This window comes from Phacochoerus africanus, chromosome 4 (genome assembly GCF_016906955.1).
Source record: "Phacochoerus africanus isolate WHEZ1 chromosome 4, ROS_Pafr_v1, whole genome shotgun sequence".
Lineage (NCBI taxonomy): Eukaryota > Metazoa > Chordata > Mammalia > Artiodactyla > Suidae > Phacochoerus > Phacochoerus africanus.
This window is the reverse complement of record NC_062547.1, coordinates 129155809-129172881: the sequence shown is the minus strand read 5'-3', so window position 1 is coordinate 129172881 and position 17073 is coordinate 129155809. Positions and strand designations below refer to the sequence as shown.

Genomic DNA, 17073 nt, shown 5'->3' with positions numbered 1-17073 from the left:
TTCTGTCAGATAATATAATTTCATGTGATTTAACATCATTTTATGTCTTGTTTGTTATGCTCCAGTCATAGCTTTCTTCTTCCACCTCCCACTGCATAAGTTGCTTCCATTTTCATGTTGAAACCCACCACCTCAAGAAGTACTTCCCTGACTCTCAGAGTATCGCATTCTCATAGTTCTGTGTATATATTTTTTTTCAATAACTTGAGTTGTATTGCTTTCTGTGCTTATAAGAATATTTGTTCATCTTTCTTCTTACTTCAAATATTAGTTCCATGAAGGAAGAAGTATTATTTTGGAACTTTTGTGCATTTTAAAATATCTTCTCTCTAGGACAAAGCACTGTCTGGCCAAGAGTTGACACTGGATAAATAGGTTTTAAATAAATGAAATGGTGGACAATTGCAGTGAGTTTAACTAAATATGTGTCCATTTTTCCAGAAGTGACTGGAAAGGAATTGTCAACTCTAACATGTGCTAGTATTTCTTTTGTAAAATGTGTGATAACTTGGGGTTCTGGAAAGGTATAATGAATCAGAGATTGATACCATGATGGCATCTGAAGATTTTTCATATTTGCAGTTTCATGGGGTTCTGTTATAGATGCAAGCTCCCTTTCTCGGAGGTGTATGTTTTGATCGCTATTTCACCATTTTTTCCTGTCTTTAGGGTCTATCTGTCATCATGACACTACTGGGGAGTCAACCTACTGCTGTGATTTCAAAAAAATTTTTTTTGTGTTAAAGTACAGTTGATTTACAGTTTGTGCAAATTTCTGCTGTACAGCAAAGTGACCCAGTCATACATATAGATATGGGTATGTATGTATATATATATATAATGTGTATATATACACACACATTCCCTTTCTTATATTATCTTCCATCATGGTCTACTGCAGAGACTAGATGTAGTTCCCTGTGCTATACAGTAGGACCTCATTACTTATCCATGCTAAATATAATAGTTTGCAACTACTAACCCCAAACTCTCAGTCCATCCCACAAAAACATGGAATACTTCATGAATTTGCATGCCATCCTTGCACAGGGGTGATGCTCATCTTCTCTGTGATGTTCCACCTTTAATATATGCACTGCCGAAGTGAGCACCCACTGTGACCTTCATTCCTAATTTAGAGGTGTTTATCCTCAGAGATCTCTGATCTCTTGTGAAAAAAAAAAAAAATCTCCTGCCTGGTCACTAATAAAGTCTTATGGTTTAACTCTACATCTTTGTCAATGACAGTACCAGCTGGATCTCACCCATGTGCACTCATTTACCTGAATTACTCAGATTCTATAAAACAGTTAATTAAGGTCATGGTGAAATGTTTTATGTCAATAAGGATAGGTAATGACCCATAGCCCAGTATATTTCTAAGGAGTATTGGATGACAAATATAGACTAGGCAGTACATTGTCTAATCCTTGAGAACAAGTAAGGAGCAATAGTGATGACAACATCTTCATCTTCAGACATTTGCTCCCACTTTAGCAGAAAATTCAGAAAAAAACTTCCATGTTTCTGTTAAAGCCAGCCTCTACTCTACCCGGTTGAGCTTTTAATACATATGGGTTCAAAAGCAAACATCAGCAAAATAAATGTAGATCATTCCATAGGAGGGTCATAGAATAACCTGCAGGTATATTGACATATTTATAGCATAATTTATCTAACAGCTATTATTACATCTATCAAAATTCCTTTTGATCAATTCCTTTTATCTAACATTTGCCTTTTTGTGTTGCTATATGTAACTACCATTTTTTTTCTGGAATGTTCCATTGACTACAGAACTGTGCATAGAAGTTCCCACACTATTATTTTCTAGTGATTCCATTTTAGACTTTCTCAGGATCTAGGAGAAAAAGTCTCCTGAAGTCAGGTGTTTAGGTACTCAGGACTTGAGTTTTTCTGATAACAGACAGCTAATCTGTCTGCCAGAAATTCATGCAGTTCCTCCACGGTATGGACTTGATGAGTCCCTGAATTACCTCTGGCAGAGACACCCTTGAATAAGACAAGTGTTTGGAAATTAATGGAGCAAAAAATAAACCTGTGTTAAGCCACTGAGATTTGAGTTAAGCTACTGAGATTTTAGGGTTTATCTGCTATAGTAGCTATTCTAACTTAATTAATATAACTCATTAAAATAAAAGTAAATGAGCTCTGTTGGGTTATACAGATTTATAAAACCGGAATGACTTCCTTAGGTGAAAGGTTATAGCTAGACTATCCCTGACCCCTGCCCCCCACCGTCCCCCGGCTTAATGAATCCCCTTCACACAGAAAAAGTCTGACCTACTCTTTATTTTCCTCTTCAGTCTATTTCCAACTTCCTAAAATATGTTTTCAGGTAAAAATTCTTGTAATTGAACATTCAGTTTTCATTCTTTTTTCCCATGAGAAATGTTACTGGAAAGTAGGAAGCATGTATTTTCTTATCTGTCCAGTGTCTTGAACCATCCCGTAATCTCTCTGTGATTCTGTAATTAAACATAAAAGACGGAGGAGTAAAAAAGGTGAATTCATCAGACAGTCACATCCTAAAATACTCAAAATGGATAACACAGCATGATCCACAAACAGCCTGAGTCTGTAGCTCTTTGCACTGTGTATTCTCTTGTTGCTGTTGTTCCATCTGGTGGCTATGAAATGTCACAATCAAATTAACATAGGATTGTGGACTCTTGGTCTATAAGAAATTAGGTTACTTCCTAAATTTTAGCTGCTGCCATAGTGTGTCAGTTCAAATGACTATGTGCCTGCATGTGTGTGTGTGCATTAAAAGTCCTATTTCCTTTAGACATCTTTTCAGTGTGTGTTAGAGAAAAACATTTATAGACTAAGCTTTTAAAACCTATCTTACCAACTCTTACATGTTTTATTATTAACTCTGTATTAGATACTGTATCTCCATTTCTCCCTATACAGCCATTCAACATATTAATAACACTTAAAAACTACTTGGCTTCACAGAACTTTTTAATATGCTTGCCCTTCTTTGCAGTAAGCATCCTCTCTTGTTTCTATACAGGCACATACCTTTGCTTACCTTTTCATATCTATGTGCAAATTGGAGGATACCCAGATTTCATGCTCTGTGACCTGGCAATAAGAACTAGGACCAGATTTACACATTTTATTTATCAGGATCATGTCCGCAGTAACATCTCCAGAGGTGAACTTGAAAAGCAGAAAAGTGAGTTGCTGTTTAGGTGGTGTGAGTTCCCCTTAGTCCAGGGTGAGGATGATTTGATTGAGTTAAGTAAGTAATTGCAGTCACTCGTAGGTTAGATTTCATTTTTATTTTTTCCGTTTCAAATAAAAGGGTTATATAGGGTGTACATACAACTTGGTAATTGTGATAACTGGTATTAATTCATTTTTAAAATTTTTTATTGAATATAGTTTGTTTACAATATTGTGTTAATTTTTGCTATACATAGCGAAGTGATTCAGTTCTATATTAAAGACAGATGTAAAGCACGGTGATATACATATTTTTCATATTCTTTTCTATTATGTTTTATCATAGAATGTTGAATAGAGTTGCCTGTGCTATACAGTAGAACCTTGTTTACCCATTCTATATATAATAGCCTGCGTCAGATAATCCCAAACATCCAGTCATTCCTTCCTCTACCCCTCCTCCCACTTGGTAACCACAAATCTGTTCTCGATGTCTGTGAGTCTGTTTACGTTTTGTAGATAACTTCATTTGTGCCATCTTTTAGATTCCACGTGTAAATGATATCATTCGGCATTTGTCTTTCTCTTCTTTCACTTAATATGATAGTTTCTCGATTCATCCATGTTTGCAAATGGCATTTTTTTTCATTCTTCTTTTATGGCAGAGTAGTATTCCATTGTATATATGTACCCGTCTTCTTGATCCATTCCTCTGTTAATGAACATTTAGGTTTTTTCCATGTCTTGGCTATTGTGACTACACAGTAATTTATTTTTAATTATATTGTCTTTGTTAAGGCTTGCAATTTTTTTTTAGGAAATAGATACATTTCAGCATGGGCTCACTTGCATACTTGCCCCAGGCCATTTATTAAAAATAAAAGAAACAGATCAATTTGTTGTTTTGTCTATGTGATTATTTTATCTTCGTGATGCCAAGACACTTTCTTGACAAATGCTTCCAGCAGCTTGATTGACTAGCTAAAGAGTATTTTGGGGTAGTGCAGACATAGCCACAGAGTAACTCCAACTGAGATTTTGTTTACTTTGCTTGTAACATTTTAAAATAATCTTTTAAAGTTATCAAATACAACCCAGTTATATAAAAGTTTATAAAATATAAATACATGGCACAGTGAATAATTTTTAATCACTACCCAATCGAAGAAACAGAATATTGCTTATGGCCTTTATATTGCAGTACATTTATGTATTTTTTCAGAGCTTCCTATTTTTAGCCATCTGGTATTATGATCTATCATTGATGTGTGCCTCTTTGAAAATAAATTATGAAGGTTTTACTAATTAGGGAGTAGTATTAAGTCTTTCTCAAGTAAAACAGAAAAGTTTTCATTCAACTTCTTTTTTTATAATGATTTTTATTTTTTCCATTATAACTGGTTTACAGTGTTCTGTCAATTTTCTACTGTACAGAAAGGTTACCCAGTTACACATACATGTATACATTGTATTTTCTCACATTATCATGCTCCATCATAAATGACTGACGTATAGTTCCCAGTGCTATACAGCAGGATCTCATTGCTTATCCATTCCAAAGGCAATAGTTTGCATCTACTAACCCCAGATCCCCAATCCATCCCACTCCCTCCCCCTCCCCCTTGGCAACCACAAGCCTTTTCTCCATGTCCATGATTTTCTTTTCTGTGGAAAGGTTCATTTGTGCCATATATTAGATTCCAGATATAAGTGACAACATATGGTATTTGTCTATCTCTTTCTGACTTCACTTAGTATGAGAATCTCTAGTTCCATCCATGTTGCTGCGAGTGGCATTATTTTGTTCCTTTTTATGGCTGAGTAGTATTCCATTGTGTATATATACTACATCTTCTTAATCCAATCATCTGTTGATGGCCATTTAGGTTGTTTCCATGTCTTGGCTATTGTGATTAGTGCTGCAATGTACTTGCAGGTGCATGTGTCTTTTTCAAGGAAAGTTTTGTCCAGATATATGCCCAAGAGTGGGGTTGCTGGGTCCTATGGTAGTTCTATGTATAGTTTTCTAAGGTACCTCCATACTGTTCTCCATAGTGGTTGTACCAATCGACATTCCCACCAGCAGGAGGGTTCACTTTTCTCTACACCCTCTCCAGCACTTGTTATTTGTGGACTTATTAATGATGGCTATTCTGACTGGTGTGAGGTGGTATCTCATGGTAGTTTTGATTTGCATTTCTCTAATCATCAGGGATGTTGAGCATTTTTTCATGTGCTTGTTGGCCATCTGTATATCTTCCTTGGAGAAATGTCTATTCAGGTCTTTTGCCCATTTTTCACTTGGGTTGTTGGCTTTTTTGCTGTTGAGTTGTTTAAGTTGCTTGTGTATTTGAGAGATTAAGCCCTTGTCGGTTGCATCTTTTGAAACTATTTTCTCCTATTCTGTAAGTTGTCTTTTTGTTTTCTTTTTGGTTTCCTTTGCTGTGCAAAATCTTGTCAGTTTGATTAGGTCCCACTGGTTTTTTTTTTTTGCTTTTATTTTCGTTGGTTTGGGGGACTGACCTGAGAAAACATTTGTAAGGTTGATGTCAGAGAATGTTTTGCCTATGTTTTCTTCTAGGAGTTTGATGGTGTCTTGTCTTAAATTTAAGTCTTTCAGCCATTTTGAGTTTATTTTTTGTGCATGGTGTGAGGGTGTGTTCCTTCATTGATTTACATGCAGCTGTCCAGTTTATCTGGGAACACTTGCTGAAAAGACTGTCTTTTTCCCATTTTTATATTCTTTCCTCCTTTGTAAAAGATTAATTAACTATAGGTGTGTGGGTTTATTTCTGGGTTCCCTATTCTGTTCCCTTGGTCTGTATGTTTGTTTTGGTGCCAGTACCACACTGTTTTGATGACCGTGGCTTTGTAATATTGCCTGAAGTCTGGCAGAGTTATGCCTCCTGCTTTGTTTTTGTTTCTTAGGATTGCTTTGGCAATCCTGGGTCTTTTGTGGATCTATATAAATTTTTGGATTGTTTGTTCTAGTTCCGTGAAAAATGTCATGGGTAGTTTGATAGGGATTGCATTGAATCTGTAGATGCTTTGGGTAGTATGGCCATTTTTACAATATAAATTTTTCCAACCTAGGATCATGGAATATCTTTCCATTTCTTTGCATCTTCTTTAATTTCCTTGATTAATGTTTTATAGTTCTCAGCATATAAGTCTTTCACCTCCTTGGTCAGGTGTATTCCCAGGTACTTGATTTGTTTTGGTGCACTTTAAAAGGTATTGTATTTTTGTATTCCTCTTCTAATATTTTGTTTTTAGTGTACAGAAATGCAACTGATTTCTGAATGTTAATCTTATATCCTGCTACTTTGCTGAGTTTGTTGATCAGTTCAAGTAGTTTTTAGGGTTTTCTATATATAGTATTATGTCATATGCATACAGTGACAGTTTTTGCACTTCTGTCTTCAAAGATATAAGTCAATGATTAGTTTATTGATTTTCCTCCCCTTTTTTATTTCTGGTATAAATCTCATCTAAGTATTCCTAAAGTTAGAGAATGTGTAAGTCAGAAAAATGACATGAAATTCTAATCTCCTATGGCCCAGGGCTTGGATTTTTGTAGGAGGTTGATGCTGTCTGCTATCTGCTCTTCTCTTTCTTAAGAGTTGACACAGCTGGCTTAGAAGATTGTTGCTCATCTCATTGTTTTTGTCATTTATTGTGAACATGTTGCTTCTTTTCTCAAGGAACTATTCTTGTTACCTGTTAGCATGAGGATTTGATTTAAGCTATTCATTTTTTTATACAAAATGAACTAATCAGTCGTGTCATTATATACTGCTAAATTAATCTTTTGCTGCCCTTAGAAGGAAATAAAAATGTTTTCATCTCTTAATTACTCATACCACACTATAGCATTTCCTAAACATTGTCTCTTTGTGGTGCTATTTCTACTCAATAAAGGTGCTGCAGAACTATTTTTCTGTGGGCTTCTCAGCAAGAAGGGTGGAGTTTATTTGATTTGAGGTAATGTCACATCCATCATTAGAAAGTAGATTTAATTTTCTCCGTTTCAAGTACAAGGGTTATATTGGTCACACAATTTGTGATAAGCGGGTAGTATGTTCATCTGTGGCTATATTTTTCATGTCAAGTATTGATTTTTAGGAGGTAGGTAAAGGTTTAGATGAGTTTATATTCATTCTTGCCCCTAGGCCATTCACAAAGAACTAGTGAAATATATGAATTCCTTATTTTATTTCACTTTCACAATTATGTATGCTTTTATAGAAAATGTGCACAAAATATTTAGGAATATTTACAGAAGAAGTACGCCCAAGCTCTAATACGTGTAAGTGCAAAGTGAATGCATTTGGTTTGGGATATATAATTGAGATTTATCGCAGGAGGGAAAAATACTCATTTGGAGCGCTGGATCAAGCTTGGGACTATAAACCCATTTGGGATTTGCTTATAGAACATGAAAAAATTCTGAACATTGCTAATCATTAGAGAAAGGCAAATCAAAACTACAGTGAGGTATCACCTCATACTAGTTAGAATGGCCATCATAAAGAGGTCTACAAATAATAAGCACTGGAGAGGGTGTGCTTAAAAGAGAAAAGGAAACCCTCCTATACTGTTGATGGGAATGTAAATTAGTGTAGCCACTATGGAGGATGGTACGGAGGTTCCTTAAAAAACTAGAAATAGAGTTATCATATGATCCTGCACTCCCACTCCTAGGCACACATCTGAAGGAACCTCTAATTTGTTCATAGCAGCACTATTTGCAATAGGCAAGACATGGAGGCAACCTAAGTGTCCATCAACAGATGCACGGATAAAGAGGTAATGTATATGTATACAATATATACACTATATATATATATGTGTGTGTGTGTGTGTGTGTGTGTATACAGACACAGTATTACTCAGCCATAAAAAACTAATGAATAATGCCATTTGCCACAACTTGGATGGACCTTGAGATTATCATACTAAGTGAAATAAGTCTGACAGAGAAAGAAAAATGTTGTATCATATCACTTATATGTGTAATCTTAAAAATTGACACAGATGAACTTGCATACAAAACAGAAATAGACTCACAGGTATAGACTGCAAACTTAACAGTTACCAAAGGGGAAAGGGGGGTGGAGGGGAAATAAATTAGGAATTTGTTATTAACAGATGTAAACCACTATATATAGAATAGATAAACAACAAGGCCCTACTTTATAGTACAAGAAACTATATTCAATATCCTGTAATAAACCATAATGGGAAAGAATATGAAAAAGAAGATATATATGTATATATAACTAAATCACTTTTCTGTACAGCAAAAATTAACACAACATTGTAAGCAAATGATAACTTCAGTTTAAAAAAAGTACCGCGACTTTGACTAATGGTTGTATCATGTTCACAGGTGCAGTGCTTACCTTAGCCTCCAATGCCCTCAGAATTATTCTAGACCATAAAAATAAGAAATGAATTTCTAACAGTATGATAGGTTTAATGTGCCTATTCCTATTGTTATAGGTGCTTGCTTTGGCCATGGTTGAAGGAATGAAATTGAATTATTTGGGACTTCCTACAGTCAAGTGGCCCATGTGCTTTATTCTTGTTTGAGATTATGTTAGTCATATAGATGTGGCTTTGCCTAGTTTACAGTGTTCCCCTCAGGTTCATACTCTGTTGGTTATTTAAAAATACATCTGCTGGATTCATAATTCCACAGAGCAGAAAGCACATCATGATGTTTGAAATATATTTTTTTCCTTTTCTTCATCATCTTATTACTGTGATTTGAAAGTAATCTGAATTTTCTTATTTTATATTCACAAATGCCCTGGAAGTGAAGTAGAATATATATTATTAATCACTTTTTATGTATGCAGAAAGAGACACTCAGAAACATAAAATGACATGGCCAAGATGACCCAGTTTATAAGTGCAGAGTCGGAATTAAACTCAAGGATTTAACGCTGAGGATTTATATTTATGCCAACAAGAGTTTATTTTTCACATCACCTTGAGGTACTTCATTACATTAGTGGACAATTAAGGTTTTCATTAATAATATGTATTTTTAAGCACATATTTCAAGATATATGTTTTATAGCTAAGTTATGCCAGAAAAAATGTCTGACAACTCAAGGTCAGTATATTCAGACGGAGTAGCTGCTGGCACACTAAAATTGTGACTTTTAGACCACAGAGAATGATGGAGATTGTGTTTTTAATTCTATGCCATGTATTGTAGTTCTTTATAAAATGAGGTTAGTACAAGTTGAAAGGAAAATTTATGTGTGGAAGCATTCTTTTTATTTTTAGAAATGCTTATTAATCTTTTACTAAAACATAATAACTAAAATTATAATAGTGTAATTAGTTCTGTTTTTATATTTTGAATGTTGTAAAAAGGAAAGTATCAAGTGAGTTAAATTATTAAACATAACCTTTTAAATAGATGTAATGTAATTCAGAGTCCCAAAGGGACTTTAAATTGGGGTTCATTGTAAAGTGTGCCATTTGGTTATAGAGAAATTAAACAAAGAAATCAATTGTCATTATTAGTGCAGGGCTTACTTTAAATTAATGGTATATGCTGTTAATGAACCATTGCCTCAAAACTAATAGAGCCAGAGAAGTTAATGCTATTCCCAGCACTGTACATATTCCCCTAACACAATCAAATAGTCTAGTGCTCAACCATGAAAGTTGTATTGATTTGGGCAGTTTTTAAAACAGTAAGTAAAAAAGACAGTGTCTTCCAGAGGGGGAAAAAATGATGTGATTAAGAAAAGTCATTTTATTTTCAATTTTCAAAAAACATATCTCAGACTGCAGAGAGCGTAAAAAATACATCTTAACATAATTATATGGCGTAGGAAAGCAGCCAAGACAAAACTTTATGTGCAGGTAGCAAAATAAACATCATAATTATTTGTTGTATAGAATACACGCAATCAGCCTTCATTGGGACTTTAAAAGTTTCAATTACCTGTATCTAATTTTGGTAAATGGTACACATTTGTCACCAAAATCATTTTCAAAATTTAATTATAAATGAAGACCACTCATTTTTGAAAAGAATGGCATACATTCTTTTGAATCAGTGGCATAACATTGGGAGGAATAATATTCAGGAGAATGTTACAGTGTAACTAGAAGCCTTGGCTTCCCCCCTACAGTCAATGATGTTTTTATTTACATCTTTTCTGTAAATCTTAGCGGCTAAAGTGGAGAGAGCTTGGTCTTTCCTCAAGTATGTTTGTAGTTGATTATGTTATGGGTAGTGCTGGTGGAGATGGTTGTGGGTTTTGACGGTAGTGAAGACTGCCTAAAGTAGGTAACCAAGTAAAGCTTTTATGGCTTCTTTTGAAGGCTATCCAATATATCGTTCGTTCTCTTTCTTCCCCCTCAATTCCCAACATATCACATCCTCAGGTCAGATACACTACAAGCTCTTTTCACACTATTTTATTAACACAGCAGGAGCAATCATAAATCATTTCCAGAAGGGATTGAATTTTGAGAAATATCTACGCATACTGACTCTAAAACTAAATTTTCCAGAAGAGAAAAAAATTGGAATGGAATTGCTTTTTTTTTTTTTTTTTTTGGTCTTTTTAGAGCCACACCCATGGCATATGGAGGTTCCCAGGCTAGGGTCGATTGGTGCTGTAACCACTGGCCTGTGCCACAGCCACAGCAACGCCAGACCTAAGACACATCTGTGACCTGTACCACAGCTCCCGCAATGCTGGATTCTTAACCCACTGAGCAAGGCCAGGGATGGAACCTGCATCCTCATGGATACTAGTCAGATTCGTTTCCGCTGAGCCACGATGGGAACTCCAAAATTGGAATTTCTGATGGAAACTAACCCAGTGGTTCTTGATCTTATCAGACATAACATCTCTATTCAAAAAAAAAAAAAAATTTGAGGACTTCCTCTTTACTATCCTGCAAGGAAAAACACAATTAACTTACCCAGGTAAGCAGTTGAAATATTGATAAATATCTTAATTGTAATAGAAAGAAACTTTGGCAAGAGGGTTATAACCAAATATTTCTCTATATGTAAATGTTTATGCATCTTTGTACCAGAAGTTCAGGTGAAGTATTAGGATACTCACACCAACGTGTAGAATCACTATGCCTGTGACACCTGTGCACGTGGATGCCTATGATGACACCAGTACCTCAACATTGTTTTCTGAACTGGTTGGCCATTCTTGGTAGACTTGCAGACAAAACAAAGCACAATCATCCTCTACTTATGGGAGCTGTATTTTTGGAAAAACCAATGTATATTAAAACTTTGCATAAACACTTTGCCTTTATATGTAAAACCTAGATGATGTCCAGGTTCAGAAAATTGTAAACAAGATTTTTACTTATATGTCCAGAAGGACATTTCACACTTGGATGGGGACCCCCACAGGACAAGATCTGATTGTGTAGTACTCTCCGTAATCTTGCTGGACGTCAACTCTCCCTGGGCTCTGGCTTCCCCCAAATTCTGATACCATCTGCCGTTACGAAGCAAACCAGAAGTACCCTTGTGTTTGCCCAAGCTGAGAGAACTGTTTTTTAAAAAAATTGTAGATTCCAGCATGCCTTACATTATTAGTTATTAAGACGTTGTTGTTGCTGGAGCATTCATAGTATTTTGATCCAAACTTTACGTGTAAGGAAAATTAAAGCCAGAGGGAGTAATTATGCATTTTCAAAATATTAAAATAGAACATTTAGTGAAATGATATCAAAGCACCAACCACATATCTACCAAAACAGCTATTTGGCAGAGTAATAGAAGAATTATAAAGAAACAGATCAGGCAACAAACACCCCAGCAATAATTTTCAGTTTTCAGCCATGTGTTTTGGCATCATGCATTGGCCTAGTAATAAGCCCAAGGCAGCACTTGCCTGGATCCTGTCCCAGCTCAGTCACAGATTAGTTATGGTACTTAGATAAGTCGCTTACCCCCTGTTTGTGTACTTTTCTCATCTACAAAATAGAATAATGCTCACTCCATCTACCTCACTATTAGGACACTAAGATCATGTAAAAATATAATAGTTACTACTGACAGTCCGGAATGCATCTCGTTAGGTCTTCATTTAGTATGTGATCTCTTTATTGTCATTCTGGTTTGCAATGTGTCTTGCAGGCTTTATAGAGTCAAAAGAAATGAAACAGTTGAGGATGTTTGGACTCGTGCTATGAAATGATCTTACCTATAGTTTAGTAGGTCGTTAACCTGGGAAGTCCATATCTATATATGGTAGACTGATATATGTAAATAATGTGTAAGTACATTGAACACATAATGTTTTTTAGCTCGTTGGTTGGTTCCCAAGGTATAGTCTGGGCACTACTCTGGGTCCTTGTCATTCAGGATAGATGGCTACAGGATCAAATGTTTCTCATTGTAGCACTAAGACCTGGTTTGCCTTCTCACTCCTTGTCTAGGAGTAAGTACACAGTAGCATTTTCTAGAGGCCCCATGACATTGCAAGGGTTTGGATGTCAAAGCAGGTGGGAGGATCTACTTGTCTTCCATTCAGCATCATGAGCCACCAAATGTAAAATAATGTCACTCTTCTCACTAAATTTATACTTACATCTGAAAAATACCTTACTTTTAATTTTTAATGCAATAAACCTCAGTGACTACAACCCCCATAAACAAAAGTCTTTTGGGATCCTTCATCCTCTTAATTTTTAAGAGGTAAAATGTTCCTGAGATTACAAAGTTTGAGAACCATTATTTAGATGATACTCACATTCTAGCCTCAGAGTACAGGCAGAATTTTTTTTTTTCTGTAGGAAGCTTCTATTTCCTGGTCCTGTTTGGAACTTCATCATCATAGTCCTCATTCTGCAGTCTCTTAAGTTCCTTGTGAATCATTTCGATTTGTGTGGGAACAGTTGTGTATTCATAGCAGAACCGTGATAGCACATGCATAAATATTTCAGCCCTTCTGTCTATAAATGCGGTCTTCTCAGGTGGCAATCTGCATTCCTTTGGTCTAGAGAATCTGCAAAATGCCCCAACCTGCCTCCTCTCCATCTGCACTGCTGTAACACAGCTCATGCTGCCAACTTAAGAGTTGCTATGAAGCAGTGGATTGATTTTATAATCTTTGACTTTTTGGCAGAAAGGAAATCACTTCTAGGGATGTGTGAACTGCAGTAATGGCACTGCTCTGCAGGAATAATTGAATTTATACTCTTCTTATATGTAGGTCCCTACGACATTCATAGCTGCTGCAAATCAGTGAATTGGAATTTCATTCTGTGACTGTGTTGCATGGTCTATAAAATCTAGTATGAAATCTGTAAAGCGCCTGATGAATATAAAGATGATAAATCAGGTTTCTTTTCTTTACTTTTGTTTTTTGGCTTTTTTTTTTAGGGACACACTTGCGGCATATGGAAGTTCCCAGGCTAGGGGTTGAATCGGAGCTGCAGCTGTGGCCTACAACACAGCCACAGCAAAGTGGGATCCCAGCTGGGTCTGTGACCTACACCACAGCTCGTGGCAACACTGGATCCTTAACCCGTGAGTGAGGCTAGAGATTGAACCTTTATCCTCATGGATACTAGTTGGGTTTGTTGCCACTGAGTCATGATGGGAACTCTTTTTTTTTTTTTTTTTTAATCAGGTTTCTTTTATTTTTTCTTTCTATTCAATTATTTTTTATTTTCTTTAAACAGTGTTAGTCTTGAAAGGTAGATTGCTTTGGTATGTTTTAGTCAAATCCCTAGATAGCTGCTATACATTTGGAATAATATTAATATCTACCTACCGCACAGCTGAGAGTATTCTCTGCAATGGATCAAATCCTACTTTTAAGCAAATAGAACTGTACTAGCCAGATTGTGTAATAGTTATTTCCCTCATAATTTTTTTTTGGCACCCCCTCGTATTAGAAAATGCTGACATATTTTTATAAATTGCCTTGCCTAATGAAAGAGTCCCTTGTCAGTCTCCAATTTATGAATGATTTACATATACCAAGAGATAGTGGATACTCTGAGTAGGAAGCCCTACCCCAGGTCTTTATGGGGGAGGGGGCTCCTCATGCTCCCCACCCCCCCCACTCCAGTTGAGGATGCTAAAACAAGGAATAACCAGCACATTTCCTACATGCTCTTCCAGAGAGATCTAGGACCCTGTAGAATCCTGATCAGAGGTTCTGAAATTTCATAAGTCAGGGGAACACTACACACTATGGTCCCCACTTAGCGATCCCACATTAAAAATCCTAAAAATCCCAGAGGACAGAATCCTGCTTAATTATGTTTAGTCCAGCACTTCTTCAACTTCATTGGCCACAGAAACCCTTTTATGAAAACGCATATTTAGGAGTTACTGTTGTGACTCAGTGGAAACGAATCTGACTAGTATCCATGAGGACTCAGGTTTGATCCCTGGCCTTGCCAAGTGTGTCGGGGACTGGTGTGGCCATGAGCTGTGGTGTAGGTCGCGGACACAGCTCGGATCCCTTGGTACTGTGGCTGTGATCTAGGCTGGCAGCAGTAGCTCTGATTGGACCCCTAGCCTGGGAACTTCCATATGCTTTGGGTAGGGCCCTAAAAAGAAAAAAAAAAAAAAAAGATGTATTTGAACAAATCCTAGGTTACTTCTCTTAGGGCAGGGCATCACGTGGGAAATATGGACTGAGAAGAAATCCAGCTTGTAAATAGTTATGGAGAATTACAATCAGAAATGTGATGGCCACAAGTGTCCACCTTGCCTACTTTCTGTACCACTTGTTTCAGGGACCATCAGTCTTACATCCTTGGCCGGAGGACAGAGTGGATTTTCTGACAGGAGCTGTGTTATGCACATGGGTAAGTCTGGCTGAACTAGTTGGTGCTATGCTGCAAATGTGTGATGCATTTTGTGGACTGCTACAGAAGAGTTGTTCTGAATTGTAAATATCTCCTTAGTAAATGCTTATAAGATAACTAGTTAGCAAGTTGGGAACTGGTGGCACTAAATTTTACCTTAAGGTTTGGAGAATCAATATAAATTTAACAGGTATTTAAGAGCAAAGGAAATATTTCGGCAGAAGGAACAATTTAGGATAACAAGAAAAAATGAACCTGGAGTTCCTGTGGTGGCACGGCAGAAACGAATCCGACTAGGAACCGCGAGGTTGCGGGTTTGATCCTTGGCCTTGCTCAGTGGGTTAAGGATCTGGAGCTGCCGTAAGCTGTGGTGTAGGTTGCAGACGCGGCTCGGATCTGGCATTTCTGTGGCTCTGGCATAGTCCTGTGGCTACAGCTCCAATTAGACCCCTAGCCTGGGAATCTCCATATGCTGTGAGTGTGGACCTAAACGAACGAAAGATTAAAAAAAGAAAAGAAAAGCAAAAGAAAAATGAACCTTTTTTTGTCCAATGCACTACTGAATTTGGATCACAAGTGGTAAGCTTTCTTCTGTGTGTCCTGCAGAGGGGCCAATCAGCAGCAAATACTTCTTGAAAAATATCTGGTGTATAATATGAAATTTGTTTTTCAGAGGCGAGACTATGTTGGAATATATCCACGTGAACATACATGCAGGGCTTGGAGGACCCAGGAAAACATATATTCATCCACTGTTAGTTTTCTCTTTCACATCTCCCACTCCCCACACTGGAATTTTAGCGCAACTAAATGCCAAGAGTATAGATTTGTGAAAAAACTGATTGAATGTAGAACTGATGTTACATCTTAAATGTGTCTGAGCTGCCAAGTAGCCTCTGGAATGCAGCTGGCCAAACATGTTAAATGAGAGAAAGGGTACTCCAAAATTAATTTCCAGAGGTGGACTCTAAAAATATTCTTTTAGGGGCTTGTCTATATAAGTGGCTTGGAGGAACTAACTTATACCCAATAATTCAGCTATCTAAGCAGTGGCATTTCTTGAGCTGTTTTGTCAGTTTTGTAAAACTAGGAGAGCATAATTTTAATTTTAAATTTAAAGTTATTTTATAATTTTTTGCACAAAAGCAACTTCAGAATTTTTCCAAAGTTTGTTATCATTGGGCAGAAGTTCTGAGTTTCTGAGGACCCTGGGAATAAACAACAACCACCTGTAGTGAATCGAAAGTATGAATCAACTAATCCTCATATTGGGGCAAGAATGCAGCAGTTTGAGGTGGTTGAGCGTGATTACTTCTCATCCTGGATAGGCTTCGTGCTTTCCCTCTGTCTGCCCAACTTTAAAAGGGACATCCGAATTTTATTTTAGCCAATTGGAAAAATTAAAAAAAAAAAAAAAGGTGACTTAGCAGGGAACCTAAAAGGTAGTGTTTTATACCAATTAACCCTCTTTTCTCTCTCTCTTTCTTTTTGCTTTTCCTTTTTTTCTCTTAGTGGTCGGTTTCAAAATATTTACTGTGGGAATTGTAATACCATTAATTTTCAGTACCATGTAACCAACTGATTTATAATAAATCTACTTTAAATATAAAATTTTAAAGTACTTTCTTCAACCATATCCAGTCTCTTGGGATAGACCATAATGGAAGATAATATAAAAAGGGAATGTGTGTATACACACAGACACACACACAGACACACACATACACATATATATATATATAACGGGGTCACTTTGTATATACATATATATATATAACTGGGTCACTTTGCTGTATAGCAGAAATTGGCACAACATTGTAAATCAACTATACTTTGAAAATAAATAAAGTACTTTCTCTAGTGAGAAAATTAGTACTGCCAGCAGTAGGGAACTACTTTCTGCATACATTTCCAGAGTTGTTCATTTACTTTAATTTCTTTGACAAGTTGTAGTTCCCTGTTAAGCTCTGAATGCAGATAACCAGATTACCTGACTGAAATTCTTTGAGTCTAATATTATCCAGGGAGAGTCACAGAAAT

The 17073-nt window shown here is 36.4% G+C and overlaps 1 non-coding gene across 1 annotated transcript; it reads right to left on the bottom strand.

Moving 5' to 3' along the window:
• Window positions 1-1005: 1005 nt before the first annotated feature.
• LOC125126649 (U6 spliceosomal RNA) lies at window positions 1006-1110 on the bottom strand. Its single transcript, XR_007134744.1, has one exon. It is a non-coding gene; the product is annotated as a U6 spliceosomal RNA (small nuclear RNA).
• Window positions 1111-17073: the final 15963 nt, after the last annotated feature.